This window comes from Motacilla alba, chromosome 5 (assembly GCF_015832195.1).
Source record: "Motacilla alba alba isolate MOTALB_02 chromosome 5, Motacilla_alba_V1.0_pri, whole genome shotgun sequence".
NCBI classification, from domain to species: domain Eukaryota; kingdom Metazoa; phylum Chordata; class Aves; order Passeriformes; family Motacillidae; genus Motacilla; species Motacilla alba.
Window position 1 is genome coordinate 10,997,105 of NC_052020.1, and position 19,885 is coordinate 11,016,989.

A 19,885-nucleotide genomic window follows, 5' to 3' on the forward strand; every position below is an offset into this window, starting at 1 on the left:
GGTGCAAGTTGAGGCTGTTTTCTCTCATCCTGTCCTTACCTGGGAGAAGAAACCCACCCCCACCTTGCTACAGTCTCCTTTCAGGTGACTGCAGAAGAGTGGACCTTTACATCTTCATTAGGAAAGGTCACTTGATCCTGTGGAAAGTGGAATACCCTGACTGTATATAAACTGAGCCCTCAGTAGATATTCCTGTGATGCCGGGAATCCTTTCCCGTTGTCCCTCTGAGGAACATGAGTAATTGAAGAACATGTACCTTAAATGCGGATCAATGTGCAAGTCGCATCTGTTATTTGACAGTGCAGTGCTTTGCCCTTCCTGATAAAGAACCCATATATGGGGAGTTGACATAATCTTCCTCAAATCATTAGTAACTGATTAGTTTCAGATAAAGTTTATTTTCTTGCCGTTATTGTTGTTCTTAGTCCCAGCCTTTCCTGTTTTGTGACCCTTGTGGGAAGGTTAGGTCTCATGATGGGGCCAGGCTAATTTTGCCACATCCAGAAACCTAATGATTTAAACTTCTGGATTCAGTTCCAAATGACCTATGTTCCCACAAGGCTTGTGCTCATTGCCGAGCATTGTTTTACACATTTTCTTTATTATATTAAAACTTTATGAATGTGGTTGGTCACTGTTATGTACAAGTACCTGCAGAACTAAGTGTCTTTTGGGGAAGCTGAGTTTTGGTTTTTTGAGCAAGCATGCAGTATTGAAACAGAGCAATGCAGACAATGTTAGAGCCCTAAAGTTGTCCTTAGGGAAAGAACATACAGGATCTCTCTTCTTCCTCCAGGTTTCCCTCCTGGAAACCTGGACTACCTGTGGGACTCCCAGGACACAGATTCCAGCCCACTTTTGCTCTTTATTATCTCATACTGTCCTTGCACATGTTCTTAGGATATGAGCGTGAATTTTGTAGGCATCTGTACCTGAATAACCACCAAAAGCTGAAGGGCAAAGCCCCCTTTTTAACTTCAGGGAAATAAAAATTCCAAAGACAATCTCTCCCACCCCAAACCCCCAGTCCTCCCTGCAAAAGAAAAGATACCCAGAATATATAGGCAGTGATACTGCAAGGGCTTTTGGTTGGTTATTTAAAGACAACGCTGTTTAGGGGTGGGGTGTGGGTGGAATCAAACAATGCAGGTAGATGATTTAGAAACTAGACAGCTGTATGTAAAATGGTATCTCTCCCAAAAGAAACTAATCTGTCTCCAGAAATTCTGTCTTGATTTGCTGGTAGTTTATAGTGTAGGATGTCACCTATGAAGATGCCTATACAGTTGATACTATTTTGAAAAAACCTCAGATTTGAAACCTGCATGTGTAATGTCTCTGTTGATCATATACTGCATTTTTGGCTGTATTAGTTTTGCAGAATCACTGTGGCACTTTGCAGAACCCTCAATAACTTCTGAAGTTCATACAATGCAGCTGGCTCTTGCTGTCTGTTCTTAGTGGAAATCAGCTCTTGATTTCTGTCTCTACCGTTGAACAGGAAAGAGAGAAAAAGGTTTGTTTATTTGTTTTGTTTAAAAGGATGATATACAAAGAGGAGGAGTGACTCTCCAAGACCAAAAATAAAACAGAACCAAAACTGGACTCCAGTTTTCTTCCACTGCCTCCAGCCTGCACTCCCAACAGGCAGAGAGCAAGGCAAGGCCAGAGTGCTCACAAGGATTGCTGCAAATCCTGAGGAAAATGCTCTGGTGCAGTTCTAGTTTTGCTGTGGGGCTGTAAGGATGCTCCCTGCCACATTGCATTTAGTGCAAATGGCAGAAGCTTTTGAAATTTTGTTTCTGTGGGAATAAAAAACTTATTTTAAGATTTTGTTTTTACCTCAGGCTAGCTCTGCAAGTCTAGATGGCTGAGAACCTTGCTGAGTGTGAATCATAGAATTTATCCATAAGCTCTTTTTGTGAGCAGGAAATCGTGTGTTTCTGTGATGCATTATTTCTGTTTGAAAAGAGATGATTGCTTGCAAAGGTGCCTTTCCTGTTCATGCATCTGATTGTATAAGCAGGGATGTTTTGAACTCTGTCTGAACCAGATCAGTATCTTACCCTGGAATTAATCACCAGGAAAACCAGCGACCCAGTTTCCCAAACCTGCTCTGACACCAGCTTAGCTGCTACTTCTTCAGATTTTCCTTGGGTCAAAACCGAGGCGCTGAATCCCTCTGAAAATGTGTTCTGATATTTCTCCTTCCTCCAAAATTCCTCTCTAATGCCAGCCCCTGGCTATCATGTGATGCTTGTCCTAATCATGCTCCAGGGTCCATCAAGCCAGAGATGGCAACCAGCAAACAGAAATGGTGTGGGGTGTGTGGCACTGTCAGGGAGCAGAGAGCAAAGGCTGAACCATGAGAAAGGACGAGCCAGGAGCTGAGGGTGACCCCAGCACAGGTAGGACAATGCTCTCACTGACCGCAGCAAAGTCCCATGGTGCCCAGCTGGGACCAGCTTGGTGACAGTGACAGATGCCACTGGTAGCCCAGTGATCACTGTGTAGATGCAGAGGGAAGAGCTGGGACCAAGCTAAATCCACGCAGCAAGTCAGGCCCAGCAAGAACGGGGCTGGGGGTGGTTGAGCCTGCAGCATGGCTGAGCCTGAGCTTATTCTGGGCTTCTGGTCCCTTGGGCAGTGGCTTTGGGGGTACAAGTCCCAAGTCTGGCTGGACAGGGCATTTAAAGGTTGTTGGTGTACTTGGGGCCCTGGCAGCTGCTCTGATGTGGGGCAAGCACTGACATAATTAATGGCACATGTTATTTCCTATGTAAGAATTTCTTCTGGGCACTGTGAGACAGCTCAGTGACTAAAGTGCTACTGAGCATGAGTAAGGATTGGTAGGGCTTCCTTTCTGGAGGCCAAATGGTGAGTTATGAGTGTACCCCAGGGCAAAGCAAGGAAGGGTCTAACATTTCCCTTCCTGAGGAGTAGACTGAGAAAGTGGTTGAATCTTGACAGGCTGGGGTTCCTGCCTGTTGATGTCCCAGGGTAAAGCTGAGGTGGGCAGTTGTGTGCCAAAGAGAGGGACATTTTTTTGTTCATGAAGAGTTTGGGTGAATGTAAGTTTTCTCCATATTTTTAGCCTAAGACTCTTCATGGCCAGTTTGTGCCTAATTTTTCTATGTGTCAGTGAGAAGAAAACAAACACAGTGAGTGCAGTGAATAAGGTCTGCCTCGAGGGCTTGTGGAAAAAGCTAGCTGAGCAGGTCACTCTCCTGGCCTTGCAGCAGTAGGGTGGTGACTCAACACTTGCCTGAAAATACTCAGTGCAGTTCTGATGTCCTTTAAAATGAAGGAATGTGAGTCTGGCCTCAAGCTTGAGAAGCCTGTGGAAAGGCCCGTGTTGACTTCAGTGGTCTCGAGAATGAAGCTGTGCAAGGTTTGCATAGAGCTGGCGCCAGATGCGCCTCCCACCCACAGCTCCAGCAATGAACATGTGTGCACAAGGTCGGTGCAATTATGAGAGAGTTCAAAGGGAGCTCTGCATCCAAGGAGAAATGTTCACAGGCTGATCTGTGCCTCAACAATGAGTTTCCACACAGCAGCCATCCATAGCAAGGGGCCTCCCCACAGAAGGGAACCTCAGACTCACCCTGCCCCCCAGGGTTGAGCTGTACATGTGTTCTCTGGGAGATGAAGTTACTGCATGAGAGGTTCACAAAATAAACCTCCAGGAAAGTCCTGCAGCTTGCTTGCAGTTTGATCTGTAAGAAAGGTCTGTGGTAGCATGTGTTTTTGCAGTCAACACAGATACTTTTGGGGAGTGAGGCTGAAGTGTAGGCAGCACGTAATGATTCATGTGGAAACAGTAATTGCAGGAGTCACTGTGGAGGGGGTTACAAGAAGAGCTAGTGAATGAGAAGATGTTCTTAACTATCATGGTCTTTTGAGATAAGCCTGAAGTGCAGATGAATATGTTGATAATGTGCACATGAACATGCTGATATTTGCTCCAGGAAAATACTGGAAAGTTTGATGGTGTGAAACCTCCTACCCTGGATTGATGGATCTCATCTAAGTTGTTCTGGTTTTCCACCTCCAGAAGTGCCATTTTTTTGGGGTATGAATCCCTCTGGTGGAGCAGGAGGTGACCGTCATTAGGTAGGATGTGGTGGGTTTTGTCACCTCCTTGAATCCCTGTAGGGACACTAGAGCTGTGTCAAACATGGTGGCTGCATCCTGCAAGAAGTAACAGTCCGTTTTCACATAGAGAGGCAAAGCTATAACTGGAACACCGGATGGTTATCAAATATCTCCTGTTTGTGTCATCAGAGGTAGCATTGCTCACATGGGGTCAGGGTGCGCTGATCTGACCCTCCCGTATGCAATTTCCAGGCTGGTTTATTTCTCTCCTCTTTACACATCCTGTAAGGCTGCCATGTTGTGGTCCAGGTGCTGCTGTGTTTTGCTGGCAAGCGAAGCAGATCTTGTTTGCTCTGTATACAATTACAGTGACTAAGGACTTTTCAAGTAAGACCTAGAAGTGTTGTCAAAATGTGCTCTTACCCAATGTTACTATGTGGGAGACAGTGGGTGGTACATGTAAAAGAAAAAAAATCAACAGCTTTTCTTCCTTACTCTTGTCAACTCTGCCAGTTTTAATGAAGGGTTTGTTTTTTTTTTTTTTTTTTGTATTTGTGTTTTTTCCTACCTTCTTTTAAGGCCAGAGTTCCTGGAGCTAAGTGACTACCAGAAATCTTTACCCTCTCTGGCTTTTATAGCTACACAGGAAAGCTTTAAAACATGAGTCCCAGAGGCTCGAGATCCCTAAACCTAATAGGAGGAGTACCACCTTTATTTATTCCTAAAATTCTGAGATTTGTTTAGGTCATCTCACAGCATCTAAGTGATTTATTTCAAAGCATAAAGTACTTAAATCCAGTAAAGTGAATTTTGTCTTATTTCCACTCTCCACTTGTTGTGTGGTGTTGGAGGGAGAGCAGGAAATGGGTCTGTGACTCAGTCCCTCTCCCAGCCAGCTGAGAGGTGTGACAGGAGAAAATTGTGTCTACCTGGAGTGGTCAGAGATTTTGTTTCCCTGAAGGGAAAGGAACTGGCACTTTGCTCAGGGCTGGGGTGAAGAGAGAACTTCCATTATAATCTTTCACAGCAGGAGTACTGGTAAGGGATGGACAAAACTACGCTTTTTTCTTACTTATTATTTACAGCACTGGTACTTCCTTATTGATGTCACTGGAAATATCTTCAATTGCTGTAACCTCCAAGCATGGCCAGAGGTCAATGAAAGAGAATCTGGTACTCCAGAATTCCAGCTTTGTGTAAATAAACAAATATTTTGGTAAATGCCTGAGAATGGAAGCTGGGGGCCATGACACGACAAGCAAACCCATCAAAATATGCTTCTTGTTGTTTGTTTTGTTATTTGCTTTTATTAGCAGACTGAATTTTCCAAGCAGGAGGATTGCACATACTGTATGCTATTTGTCTGAAAAGGACTTTCTCTAGAAAGCTGGGGGAAAGGGAAGAGGAGGAAAGGAATAACTTTTCAGAGGCATTCTCCTACTGCTTTTGTCTTTGATTTAAAGAGAGATGCTGACTCATAAGCTAGAAGCTTTCTCCTGCATCAGGATGGTACTGCCTTATGGACATGCTCTCTGCTTTGCTCCCATTTCAGGAACTGCACTGAAGGTGAGCAGGGCTTTTTTCAACCCAGGTACTCTTCTCCTGTAACATCTGCATTTCAGAGCAGAGCTTTGCAGGAAATCAGATGTGATTGTGCATTGAGACTTTTTATCTTCCTGCCAGCCACACAGATGAGGCTAATTTGCTTCCAAATTTTAATTGGGAAGAAAGCATTTTGAGGTTTGGTTCTTGGCCAATTGGGTTTGATTGGTCCTTGGTCACCTTTCACTGCCTATCCAGTTCTATTAGGCAAAATGCAAACAGTGAAAACACTGAATGATTAAAAAATAAATTGATCCAATCCTCCACCAACCCCCTGCCTCCAAAACCCTCCCAGGATTTGAAATTCCACAGAAATTCACCTGTTGATTCTGACAGCATGGCATGTATGAGGAAGGTCTCTTTAGCATCCATGATAACCAAATTGAGTGAGGAGCAGCTAGTCACTCTGCTGTATGTTTTTGGGGTGTCCTGTAATTTTACTACACAGTTGCAGCTTTAAAACTGGGCAGACTCCCAGGGTCCTGTGTATATTTAAGTAGCTGTGTGCTCCTGGTCAGCTTGGGAGCCCAGTGGCTGGTGTGGTGTCTGTGTTTTTGTGGACCCATTAAGGACAGGAACAAGCATTCACCTTCAAGTGCCTGTGGATAGAATTTCTTATCAGCTATTTCAGCTCCTTACTACAGGTGCAAGCAAGTACTTCTTCTAAAACAGTGGCTAAATGAACTGTGCCTTCAAAACTACATACCCCATTTAATGAAGCAGCCTCTGTTGGGTAGATGCTGTGCTTTTGCAGAGGACTAGCCCAATTTACCTTGTACTGCCTTAAATTTACAAGCTTAAACCTACATTGCCTGATACGTGTTTGCTTTGTTTTAAATAGGTTTTACAGGGCATAATTTGTTTCCTTGATGATCTCAGTGTGAAGGTAGTGGTTACAACTCTATAAGGCATCAGAGGAGCATTAATCATCTGCAAATGGTAACAATCTGGTTATTCTAAACTGCATCTTTATGATAACCCATGTATTAGGTAAACAAATGTTCTAACCCTGCACTGAGGCATCGAGATGTTCATGTGACTTTGGGTAAGCCAGTGGTACCATGTTAAAATGAAACTTGGGGTTTGGAAGGTCTTGATCTGTCCATGATATCACTGGCTGACTCCTGGCTCTGAGCTTGCCTCCAGGTGACCTTTCTAACTGAGGACTGCAGAATCTTTTTCTTCTGATGTCTACCAGTTTTTATTTTGAGGAAAAGAGGCAGAAAATCAGGACAGTTAAAAATAAGTTAAATATAGCATTGTCAGGAACCAGAATGGCTTTACTTTGCCAGAGGAGAGTCATACTTCACATGTGAATGATCTTCTTTTGACCTAAACTTAAACCATGAGTTCGGGGAACTGCCATTTATAGAATTGGTTAGGTCTGTAATTCACTGTGTGAATAACAGGATGGACTGAAAGAGAAAACAAAGATCCTTACTTCTCAACAATGAACAGAATAAAGATGATCAAATTCTCTTGGGTTTTCTTGTTGTTACTTGTGTTTTTTTGGCTTGGGTTTTTTTTCATGAAGAAGAATTGGTGGTGTTTCAGAAATACATTCAATCAGTGCAAATCATTTCCTATTGTGGCTGGCAGCTGTTCTGTGTTTCAGATGATGGGCACAGCAACACTCAAGAAAAAAATGCTTGCAAGGAAGAGATGAGTCTGAGATTATGGTTAAGGGAGAATGCACCCCCATAAACTACTGCATTATTATATATCAAGAATACTTTTGTAGTCTGTCATTGAAGCAACCGTTGAGTGGGATTCTGCATCCCACACTTGAAAATGGTCCCAGCTCGGCCAAATACTTGAGCATGTGCTTGAAAGCTGAGCATCGACTTCAGCATCTTGCCTAAGGGCTGACTCAGGTTCTGTGCTGGTCTGGAAGGCTGATGGAATTCTCACAATAGCTCTCATGTGGTGCTTCCTCTGGTGAGAGTTGGACAGCAATATTTGTGTGCTTCCTGTGCTTGTGAAGTACAATGATCTTTGCAAACTTCTTTGGCAAAGTTTATTAGCTGGCTGGATCACTGGGGAGGTGGGTGGGTGACATCCACTGGGGTGGTGTTGATGTGGGGTGGGTTGGGCTGTGAGTTGCTTGAAGCTCACCTGTTGTGAGATATGGAGTTGCATGACACAGGGCGCAAAGCTGACAATGGAACAAGCAATGTTAATTGGTGTAGCTGCCTGCCATTAAGGAAGGAAAGCTAAATGAAAAGATTTAATTGGTCAGGATTGAAGATGATTGCTCAGGATTGACTAATGCTCTTGGTTTTCTGTGCCACCATCCTGACTCCTGTAGCATGTGGCTATGCCTTAGTCATGATGTCTCACCCTGAATAGGACAAGATGTGGTGTTACTGTGCTGGGCATGAATATTCCCATAGTGATGTTATTTTTTTTCCCTTCACAATATCGTTTTATAGATTCCTTTTTTTTTTTTTTTTTTTTTTTTTGTTAAGACAAAAAGCACTAATTCAGTCTCAGGATATTGATGAATTGACATATCAGAAAGTTACTGTGTCACTCAGCAGCTGGTTATGTGCAGTTGTAGGGGTGGAGATGAGCTTAACCTGTTGAGAATATCCTGGCTCAATTTTTGTGCAGATTGCTGGGAGATCAAATTCACTGTGCCAGTTTATTCCTTCTGTACTGATTCAGAGTTCTAAAGTGAAGATAGTTCAATGCAGAGATAATGAAGAGAAAACAAGTCTGACAGACATTTTGTCATTTTTGGCAAAAGTAAGTAACGCGTTTGCAGAGCTGTACAGCCCTGCCTTTGTGTTTGGAGAGTGCACATGATTTACTGCAGGAATCAGTTTGGCATAGCATAGCTGTGCCGATTCAGCAGGACCTACCATTATCTTGTCATGTTTTTTAGCAAATTGACTTTTACAAGGCAGCAATTCAAAAACATGAAAGAGAAATGTGCTGAGCAACCCATCCCCTCTTGTCCCCCCATCCAGTGTGTGCTGGCAAATCCACCATAGTTGTGCCCCTGGGCACGATGATGCTCGGCTCCTCACTCGCTCGCAGGCTTTGGGCGTTCCGTGTGCGTGAGCTGCTGTGGGTCTTGATTTTATTATTGTGTTCTCAAGCTCCGAAGTTGCTGACTTTTCAGCTAAGTTCACACATGGCTCTCTGTTGTGCTTCGCTTTACACTTAATAGGATTTTAGTGGTACAGCAGGAGTAACAAAAGCACCGTTAGCAACATTTTGTAAATCTCACTGCTTTTCAGCTCTGCTCACCCACAGCTTGCAGTCTCCCACGGACAGAGAGAAATGGCCAGAAAGCAGCAAGGTTCCTGGGCTTGTCCTGACTAGCGCTGCCTTTCACTGCCTCTGAAGACAGTGTTGAGCTAGAGGCACTGCTGGTCTGACCCTGAAGGGCATTTTTGGTGTTTTTAAAGTACATCTCTATTCTAGTCTTAACACTGAAGTAGCTGTCGACACAGTATTTCTGCATTCTTATATGATTGGCAAATGTGCATGGATTGTGTTTATTTTTAAGGAGTTAATTTAAAATTTTTAAAACTTTCCTACCTTCTGGGAATTTGGGATGTTCAGCTCCATCTATGCCTCAGCAAATGCTTCTATTTAATAACATATTTGTATATTACCAGTGAGAGATGGCTACCTTGGAGACCAAATCTGTAGATGTGCCCAAGGGTGAAAAAAGAGCAAAAAAGTTAGACTGAGAGGAGGGCAGATAGGAGAAGGAACATTCTTTGTTTGTGCAGGTTTTTTGAATGGATAATGTGTGGGATAATTAGGGGCTGAGATGCTCCAAGAACACTCTGAGATAACAAAACAGCTTGTTTAGCTAACCAGGATGGAAATGACAGCCCTACCCATCCTTCTGTCTTGCTCTCCTGTGAACTAACTGGTGCTCAAGCAGCACTCTTCATGCTTGGGGCAGGACTGTGCAGAGCTCCTTTTTCTGTTCCTTTGGGTTTTGAGATGACACTGCAGAGCTAGTGGGGTTTTCCCTCCACCTCCTGAGTGTAGCAGCTTCTGTCTGGAAGCCGATGACACTGCCAGCTCCTCATGTCTTGACAGGTCCTCTGGCACTAGTGTGTGCCTTTGTGTCACCACACTCCATGAACCTGCTCCACAAACCCTCAAGCCACAGTGCTCTTTCACTTGAAGGCATGACTTCAAGCACTGATGTGCGCTCTTATTTCCTCAGTAGAGCTTTCCTCTGTAGTAAGTACTTGTTTCCTTTCCTCTGCAGAAAATATTTGTTACTCAAAAGACCCGTTCTGAGGATTAGCCAGGCACACCAGAGATGCCAGAGAGGGAGACCCATCCTGAAGCAGCAGGTTTTGCATCACAGTGCAGCCTATCACTTGTGTAGGCTTCCCTTCCCCTCTCAAGTAATGTCTTAAAATCTTTTGAATGACTCACTCCATAGGAAAAAACTCTACTCTGTACTAATGGTTAATGGGTCTTTCTAGCAGATGTAAAACCCAGTCAAACATATACAGTTTCTTGAGTTTTAAGAGGAACAGATGATTTAATAAGCAGCTATAAATCTCTTGGGAATGTACAGACATAGTCCAACAGCGAACTTCTGCCAGATTTTTCACTGACTAGACTTATAGCCTATGAGTCATAGCAGTCTGCTCCACTCTCCACCTCAATTGCCTGTTGTTGTTTTGGCTTTTAGGGGTGCTCTGTGCTGCATATGGATTTTTTATCACCTTTTCCTGTTAATGGGCTTGCTCTTTCATCCAGGACACAGCCTCCAAGCAGTTGACTCTTATTCTCTGTTTCTGCATGACACTGCATGATGTTTCTTTTCCATTCCCTAGCTCACCGTGTGACTTTACAATTGTGTAAGGAAAATGTTTCTGAGGAATGTATTAATACAGCCTCCTAAATGGGCTTAATAGTGGGAATCCAGTTAAATCAAAAGATATATAACCAGTCTCTTCTTAATATAGTAATACTTTTCTTCCAGCAGTCTGTGGCCATCTTATGGAGATTAATAAGTTTATTGTGAGAGTATTTCCAATAGATTCAGTTATTATCAGCTCTTTACAGATAAGGGAACATGAAGAAAGCAGAAAGTTGTTTCAGTTGCCTGTGTCTCATGCTGAATTGCAGGGGATGGTTGTATTTTCTGAAGTATTGATCTCCCATTCCAAAAGGATGTAAAATGACACACAGTATTTTCCAAACATCTTCTACATTGTGCTGGCCTGCTGGCTCTCTGTGAATGTCTGAGATATCTGGGAAGGAGGGCTGCAAGCTCTTGTTTTATTTTACAGCTGGTTCACAAGCCCTGTGAATTATACTAGGGAGCCACTCTAGAGGAGGTGAGGAATTAAAATTACTAAAACTTGCTCCAGGTCACACCCAGGTAAACTAGAGATAAAACTAGTGATAAGACAAGACTTTGCGAGGAATATTTAACCATTGTGGAGGCTTTAACAAGGCAGGTGCATTGCAGCTTATTTTGAATGCAGCTAGATGGAGGGGATTTTAAAAATGATCCACAGCATAGGTATTTTCTTTTTTTTTGGTTTCTTTTAAATCTCACAATGTAACTACAAAAATCTAAGAAAAATTGTGCAAAATTCTCACTTTGTCAGAATAAACAATTGGCAGTAAAAATCAGGTTCTAATTCTTTCAGTGGCTCAGGACAACATTTGCATTACTTGTTCTCTGGGACTGTGTAAAAGGTGAGGGAAAATTTTTCAGGGGCAAGGATGATGAGGAAATGTTCATGTTTGACCTTTTTCAGGCTGGAGTGAGTATCAAAAATGCATAGATGTGAATCAGATTAAGAAATTGGAAAGAGCTTAGAGGCTCTTTAATGTACAGAATTGTACAAAGTGACCAAAAATAGATATGATTTGAAGTTCATAGTGAGATTACAATTTACTGCATTGTTCCAACGCCTTCAGAAAGCCAAACAGGCCTTGTGTTACTAGGCAAAGAAAGCTATCCAAGGTCATATACCTGCATGGTGTCAAGAGCAAGAACAGCATTTGACTCTTGTGACTCCTCTTCTTAGGCCTCTCCATACAGTGCAGGAGGAAGCGTAGAGGTTTTCAACACCATGCATATGTGCAAAACAGCCCTTTCAGCTCTTTCTGGCAAACTGAGAGCGTTGCTTTATGCTTTCAGTAAGCACAGAGTTCTCATGTTTACTGATGGGACTTTCACACGTCAGGAAATCAGAAAACTGGAGACGTAATCAGCGTGTCTGTTCTTGAATGAGGAATTTTCCCCAGAGCGAGTTGTGATGTGTGCTCTTAATGATTTGCATCTTACTGTTCAGACTTTCCATGAGCTGCTTCCAGCACTGTCGGCACTAACTTGTGTTTGCAGTGCACACACACACCCCCAGCTGCAAGAGTAAGAGCCATAGCTTCCATGTTTGGGTCTTGGCATAACTCTGAGTGGGGATGTCCAGTTCCTTTGCAGCCTGGCCCAGCTGTGGGGTTTAGGTGGAGATGTCGGTGCAGCACTCGGTGCTACCCCAGGTTAGAGGTTAGGTAGAAACTGGGGCTTTTAGGAGAGGTTTGGCTTGCCCTTCTTCACTGGCAACAAGATCTCTTGCAAACTTTCTGGTGTGTGGTCTGTGCACGCTGAAGGGCTGACACTGAGCCTGTGTTGTGGGATTTCACCACTTCCACAGTATGAACAGCAAGCAGCAGCAGTTCCAGGGAGGGAATTTTGTCCCTTCCCTTAAAACAATGTACATAGCAATGGGGAACATCATGTGACTGCATGGACCTTATCCAGCGTTTTAAAGGGAAAATATCTCTAACAGTGTCCTGGCCTATGTAAACTGTATAGTTTTCCCGGACTTGGAAGAAAAGCACTGGTACTTTCCCAAGTTCCGCCCTTTTCAGTTTGATGTGAAAAAAAAAAAAAGGTTGATTCTTGATTTCCTTCTGTCTCTAAATTGGGAAGTAGTTAATGAAAATAAGAAATTATGCTTTTTCTTGTCAAGAGGCAAAATCCTAGCTCTGAACCATCTGTTTTGATGAGAATGAAGCAGAATGTGTATTTTTCCTTAAGTAATACCCTCTACTCTTAGTGGTGAAGAAAAGATATGTAGGTGTGTGATTCTCCAGCAGCCTAAATGTAGATGTTGGTACAGTCCATCCCTGGATATGGGGCTATTTTCAGAGATATCTCACAGCTTTGTTTGGAAGAATGCACAGAATTGAAGGAGGAAGGATGACCTTGCTTTTAAAGCATTCATCTGGACTTTGGGTGCTGGGGGCCGAATTTCCAGCACTGGGACTGGCTTCCTCTGTGGTCTGCAGTGTGTTGCTCTGGGAATGTGTATGCCACACAATGGATGTCAGCACAAAGGGCCCTGGAGCTGACTCCAGGAGGTCTGCACCACCCTACGCTGCAGTGAGGCATTGCGTGGTGCCACAGCCCCGTGCCCAGAAAAGGCAGCTGCACCAGTTCAAGCACTGCTTTGTGCTCTTGGAACTGTGCTGCTTCCAGTTCTGGCATTAAAGTGCTTTTGGCTCATTTGGACATCTCTGTACCACACTGCTATTGTAAACCCAGGAAGTACTGAGGTACTGAGAAAAAAACATAGAGTTCATAAAATGCTTTTGAACTGTCTGCATGGTCTGGTTTTGGATTTCTTTTGTTTTGCACAAGCTCGTCCTAGTCACTCCAATGTCACTGACTTTCATTCCCTCTGTAGCACTGGAAACCAGCTAGGAAAAAAGCCTCATTTTTGGCTGTTTCCCATGCCCAAACTGTTTTCCAGAAAACCCCAATTTTGACTGACCCCAACTGCCTTCCAGGTTCTAGCTCTGGCCTCAGGGCAAGCAGCAGAGCCTGGTGTTTAGAGCACTGTTGGTCACACACAGTGTCCAGAGGGCCACTGTGCAGACTTGCACACAAAGCTATTGAACTCGTTTTTCCGAGCAGCCACACTGGAGTGACATTTATGTGGCTTTGCAAAGCACCCTGAGGGCCTTGAATGAAAGGATCTCTGCATATTCAAAGCAATATTATGTTTATCTGCTCTATCCAAAGTAGAGAAGAACATGCTTTATTGTCTGTGGCTTGAGATCTGCCTGCTATGATGTTTATGACAGTACAAAAGACAAACTCTTTGTGTCCCTGAGAACACGTGCAGCCAATGGCTTTGATTTCCATGGGGTGAAGGTGATGGGAGTAGTGCTGGGCCAGTGCTTGCGCTATCCATCCTCCCCAGAGATGAGAAGTGGGGCTCACAGGCATTCCCCTAAAATGTTAGCAGCAGTTCACAGGGTCTCCAGGCCAGCTTGGAAGTTCAAGTCATGACGAAAATAAAGGAAGCCAACTGTCATAGCACACAGAAAAGTCATTGCCTTTTGTCCAAAGGAACATCAGGCTGACACTTTCTTCTTGGAGTCTCTTGGCTCCTAGCATTTGCAAGATAAGATCTGCCCAGTCAGAGGGGGCTGTATAAACTTCCTGTGAACTTTCATAGCTGATGATCAAAAGGAATCACAAAACATGTTGTCATTATTTATCTATTTATTTATCTATTTAGAAGTTCAAAGACTGTACAGTGCTATTGGTTGTGATTTTTTTTCCCTCATGTAAACAAGGTGATATCATACTGGATGCACAGCCTTAGGCCCACATTTTCCATTTTGAGTTTAAGAGCTGTTTTGCTCTGGAAAGCATCTTTGCAGGGGGAAAAATGTGAAAAATGCAACCACCACCCATATTCTGCTTCAGAAGTCATCTCTGCAATGTTTTCTGTCCTTGTGTCCCTTGCTTTGCTAAAAGATTCTCTTCCCTTTGTTATCTTCATATAGCTAGTGTAACAATAGAGACAGTTCCCAACAGCATCTTTTTCTTTGTCCCACTACCTGGGACAAAGTACAGGTAGTGGGATACCTTGACAAGAATTTGAAGAGTTCCCCTTCAGCTGGGGATTTGGCTTATATGACCTGTAATACCATAATTCATGTTCTCTAAGAAGGATTCTGCCCCTCTGTTCCCAATAAGTCAAAGCTCTGCAGCACTTGCTCAGATTCACAAGATTTAGTCCTCCCAAAGTTATATTTTTGTGTGTTCTGCTTCAGTGCAATTCCAGGTGTGAGGGGATCTGTTTTTTGAATTGTCTTCTAGCCCTACCTGGAGCATTTTGGGTCACAGGATGTGTGCTGTGAACAGGGGCAACAGAAATTTGTCCTTTCACTTCTACTTGAAAGAAACAGTAGTGAAAGGAGACGAATGGAGACCTTGCATTCATGTAGGGTCAAACCAGAAATCCTGTGGAGTTTCAAGCGACTCATTGACATCTCTCCTGATATGGCTGGTTCCCAGAGGAAGCCTGCTTGTCTCATTTGCCCTTCTGCTTGGGGCATAAATCCATCCTTGATGGGGATATACAGACAGGACAAATAACCTCTCCTGGGGGGCTTCTCCGCCTCCATCAGTTTTGGACCTATAGCTTCCTGTCTCTCCCTTTTGGGCATGCCTGGGATGCAGCAGAGCCATGCAAGGAAGGGTGTTGACTGGAAGGTAGATGGGCTGCAGACAGGGCTGGCTCTGGAGAGTTAAGGAGCAGAAGGACTTATTTACATGCGATTGCCACCTTTTGGTTACCCTCTGGCTTGGCTTGTGCCTTGGCCTGGTGCCATCTGACACAGTTTGCAGTGCTGGGATGTTGAGGGCTGGCTGAATTGACTGCCTGGGCCCAGAGCCAGTTTGTATGGCTTGTTTGGCTTTGCACTGCTTTTCTAGCAGGGTGAGCTGTAATATGTGTCTCCTGTCATGAATCAGACCATAGGTATGGATAATTCTCAAAGCAGGCATTCACATGAGTTAATTCCACTCTGTTCATGTTTAAAGTTGTTTTATTAAGAAATTATTCAGCTTATTGCTCAGCAAATTTTCAGCATCATTAGTAGGTTTAGAATGAGGGCTGTGTCTCAGTATGACCAAACAGTGTCTTAAAGCTTTAATTGCCAAATAAAAACTCTTTCCACCTCTCTTTTCTAAAATATATGACATTACTAAACCTACACTTTGGTAAAATATTGTAGCACATATATTTAAGTGTATTTTTAAGTACTTTTGAAGTTAATGTTTAAGTGCTTTGCTGAATCAGGGCCTAAAATAATAATAGCCACAAAGTTAAGCCACTTTATTTTTGAATGAGTGTTTGCACAGCAACTGAGTGCATGTCAGCTTCTTGTCATGACCCCCAGGTGCAGATCTCCCCTTAGTTTCAGTGAATTAGAAAATTTTTCAAATTGCTGTCTTGCACACAGTTGCAGTGTCAGGGTCAGACTCAAGTACGGCAGGCTCTCATTTGCAGAATGAGATCAAACTGAAATGGGATATAGGGCCATAAAGGGATTGGCAGCATCTCAAAGAGAGCACAGCTATGATTAGTCATTTCCTATATACATACTATATAAATACTGGGGATATGCACACACATTTCTTTTTTCTTTTCTGGGTTAGTGAAACCAGTACTGTGCTGCAAACCTGATCCTTGCTAGATCATTGAGGAGGTCATGGAAAATTAATTCTCCTGTTAGAAGAGAGTTGTGCATATACTGTAAGTAATGGATCTGAAATGGGGGAAGAAAACAAGTCTGTAGCTGACTGATCTTAGTTTTTCACCTCTGCAGCCCCTTTGCAACTGGGGAACCTTCTATGTTGAGTCAACTCCTTTGCTATTGTTTGCAAGGCTACAATGTACTTCAGTGCTCCTTACTTGAATACCACAATCCTAGCAAAACGTGCAGTGGGGCAAAATTGAAGTTAACATGCCACTGAAGGCAGTGGAAGGTTTAATCACTTTGGTAGAACGGTACCTTTGGGGTCAGAGGTGTTATCTTGTGCCACTTGCCTTGTTGTTGTTTCATGTTCTTACACCATCACGTTGGAGTGTTACCAATAAGGGCCAGTGCTGTGCACTGTTAATTTAAAGAACTCAGTGGTGCTATGGGACTGCTTCAGAGTGTGTGGTGGCTGCTGCCCTGCCTGTCATCACATTGCCCCACCTGGTAGTCCACAGAATTCCCTATGCAAAAGTAATGAGTGTTGGGTCTCTATAAAAGGAGCAAAGAACACAGTTTTTGTAGTGCATGTGTGCTTTACATTAAGAGCTGGCTAGGGCTTTCCCCCTGATTTCCATACCTCTGCAAGTCACTGCCTGGTGATGAGGAAGTGCTGCTCCCAAGCTCCCTGCCTCTCCCAGTGAGGTCAGCAGGAGCTGCAGGCACTTTCAGCGGTATTGGGTTAGAAACATACTGGGACAGACTAATTAAGTTTCACTTTTGCTCTTGAATCTGAAATGATAGGATTTCAAATACATATTTGTCACTGGAAAGATGCTCAGTAAATGTGTAGAGATGACACAGGGAAGAGCAATAACGTGGTCATCTTCAATGGGAAAGGGGCAAAAGTCCTTGTGAAGTGCAGAAAGTTATTTGAGGAGTGGACAAGTCCTAAGTAACTTCGCAGGAGTGTTTATTATCTAAAAAAAAGCAAAGGAAAACCTTACTGAAGTTGAAGCAGCGATTAATTTGAATTTATACCTACCAGAGATTTGTGCTGCTGTTGTGGCTGGCTTAGTCTGGAGCTCACCTCTAATGTCGTATTTTCACCTACTGGAAGTGATAAAATTTCATGAGGAGCAAGTCTGATTTTTGTTTCCTCTCCTGTTGCTGCTGATGGCTGCTTGGAAAGCATTCAGTAGAGGATCTCAGACTGGGCACCTCGTGTTTCCCTTTCAGGCAGAGTTTCCAGGTGTGCCTGGTGAGGGCTCCTGCTGCGCACTCACCCTGCTCAGTGCATGTCTGCTCCTGTGCCTCACGTGGCTGCTCCATCCTGGGGCCAGGCGTGTAGGAAGGAGTGTGTTCAACCAGTCAGAAAGGGGAAGCATATCTGAAATAAGAAACTAAACATCAGCTGCGTGTGAGTAATGGGCTGTCTGTCTCCTGCAGGGAGCTGGGGGTACACACTCTGATGCCTTTTGATGGCAGGGTAGCTGTGATGTTGTAATTAATGCAAAATCAGCTGTTCACCATGTCCTCTGTTTGTGATTTCAGAACCTAAATTATGTTCTGATGTATTGATGTGCTCAACTGAAACCTCATGAGAAAAAAGTAAGATGTGGGAACAGTCTCTGGGATCAATCTGAGCTACATATTTCCCCTTTTGGCGCGGAACTGATTTGGGGTGTATTCAAGGGGCTTAGAATAGAAATGTTCTTGTCTGAGGGCTTCTGTGGTAGTCACCTGGCCAAAGCTTGGGCCATAGTTTTACTACTGTGCCTTGTTCCTGCATATTTGTGTATGCATGATATATTTTAACAACTTCACTTGCTTTGCTTGGAATTTTAAACTGTAACAGAGCGTGTATGTAACGCACACAGCATTTTCCATGATTTATGAATGCCAGCTTGCCTGCTCCCCCAGATCCTTGCCATATATGCAGATGTGGTCACGGAATGAAGTGCCACAGAGCCTCACCAGGAACGCTGCAGTGGGATGTGATGCAGATGGTTGGTACATACTCCCATGTTACCAGTAATGGGCTCTGTAGAAGAGCTGAGCGTGATCAACCATTTCACTTGTGTTTTGTCACTCAGATTTCTAGAGTGTTTTTTTATTACTTTTATGTCTTTGAACACTCCCCCTGAAGTGATGCAGTGTAAAATGTTATTTTCCTGTGAGGAGTTAGCAGTTTCCCTCTTTCCCCAGTCACACTGCTGAAATTGTGCCCACTTGCAGCATGTGATAAATTTACCTTAGTCATACTCCAAAGGAACTTTTCAGGACAAAACCAAGTCATAATTCCTTAATATTTGGCTCTCATGGCACTGGCTGGGCATCACTGGTGCATTCTTAGTGGAACTTAGTGTGAAATTGCAAACTTAGCATATGGTACTTTCATATCTAGGAACTATTTGTTGTGATGTCATTTCAGCATCTTCTGGACCCCTGACAGCTTAAGTAGCTGTTTTGTTATGTTTATCTACCTGTGAGTAGACTGTATGCAGTTTTTGGTAGCAGTGTAAAATATGCCTCATGTAAATGCTTTTGTGTGATGCTCTTGTGAGAGAGAGCGGAGGTTTCAGTGTGCATTCTGCTGGGAGCCCTGTCACTCACAAAATTCAGAGGTTTCCAAAGTACAGGCAATAATATGCTCTGGTGTATTTTGTATGTAAGAATGGCTATATGGAAACACAGGTGTTCTCGTGAAACATCTTGGCTATCTCACACAACCAGAAGAATAATGTATTGGAACTCTTTAATCTCCTCATGTAGAAACCTAGTTATGTTGATCATATCATGTACATTTTCTTGTGTTCAACTCCCAGAATAACATAGAAAGGATTTAATATGCTGGTGTTGAGTTTTAAATGCAGGGGTGGAGCATCATAACAGCACAATGAAGTGGTTAATAGATACAGAAAAAATTGATCTCCTATTTAGCTTGGCATAGGCAGCTTTGCAATTTTCTGTCCACTAGAGGGACTGCTGCTTATACTGCTCGTTGAAGAACACAGACTCATGAAATCCCTTCAGTATCTTTTATGAAGTTTTAAAATTTTGAATGACTGACTCAGATTAAATCCTCTCAAGACTAAGTCCTCAAGGTATCTCTCACTGGGTAAAAACTTTGGGCACAGTGCTCTTATTCTAAGTCCAAGTATTTTTTTAACCGAATTTTCTTAATAAATGCTCTTTCTTTTTTAGAAAGTATTTTCTGTTCTCTTGATTTATCAGTTCAGACTTTCCTATATGACGTTGGCAGGGATTAATTTGGATTCTTTTTGTCAAGGAAAAAATGTTGTATGTCTTTATTTATGTTTGGTGTAAGTTTTGTTTTGCAACCATGGTGCCAGTGAATATGGTAAACTAATCAGTTCTTGTGTTTGCAAATGTCAGTGAAATGGGTTTCTCCTTTAACTGGGAGATAGCAAGCTTTGGGTAAGCAGCAATTAAACTTATAGTCAGTATGAGAAAACTTCCAGATGTATCTCTGTCTTCTTGTTTAGCTGGGGGATTTTTTTTCTGTTTGTTTGTTTGAGCTGCATGTTTCTGACCTGCCCAATTTTCTTCTTAATTACAGAAACATGAAAGAATACAGGAAGTCCTGCATGACCTTATGAATACCTGTGCTAATTAAGTCACTGGCTTGGTACTGGGAGAACAGCAAGGTAAGCAGTCAGG

The 19,885-nt window shown here is 43.1% G+C and overlaps 1 protein-coding gene across 2 annotated transcripts in view; it reads left to right on the forward strand.

Annotated features, from left to right (window-relative positions):
- Positions 1-19,885, forward strand: part of DENND2B (DENN domain containing 2B) — a 152,651-nt gene that overhangs the window by 16,625 nt on the left and 116,141 nt on the right. For both annotated transcript variants that reach the window (XM_038139669.1, XM_038139668.1), the window contains exon 2: positions 19,785-19,872. The gene's annotated coding sequence lies outside the window, so the exon portion shown is untranslated. The remainder of the gene's footprint in view (positions 1-19,784; positions 19,873-19,885) is intronic.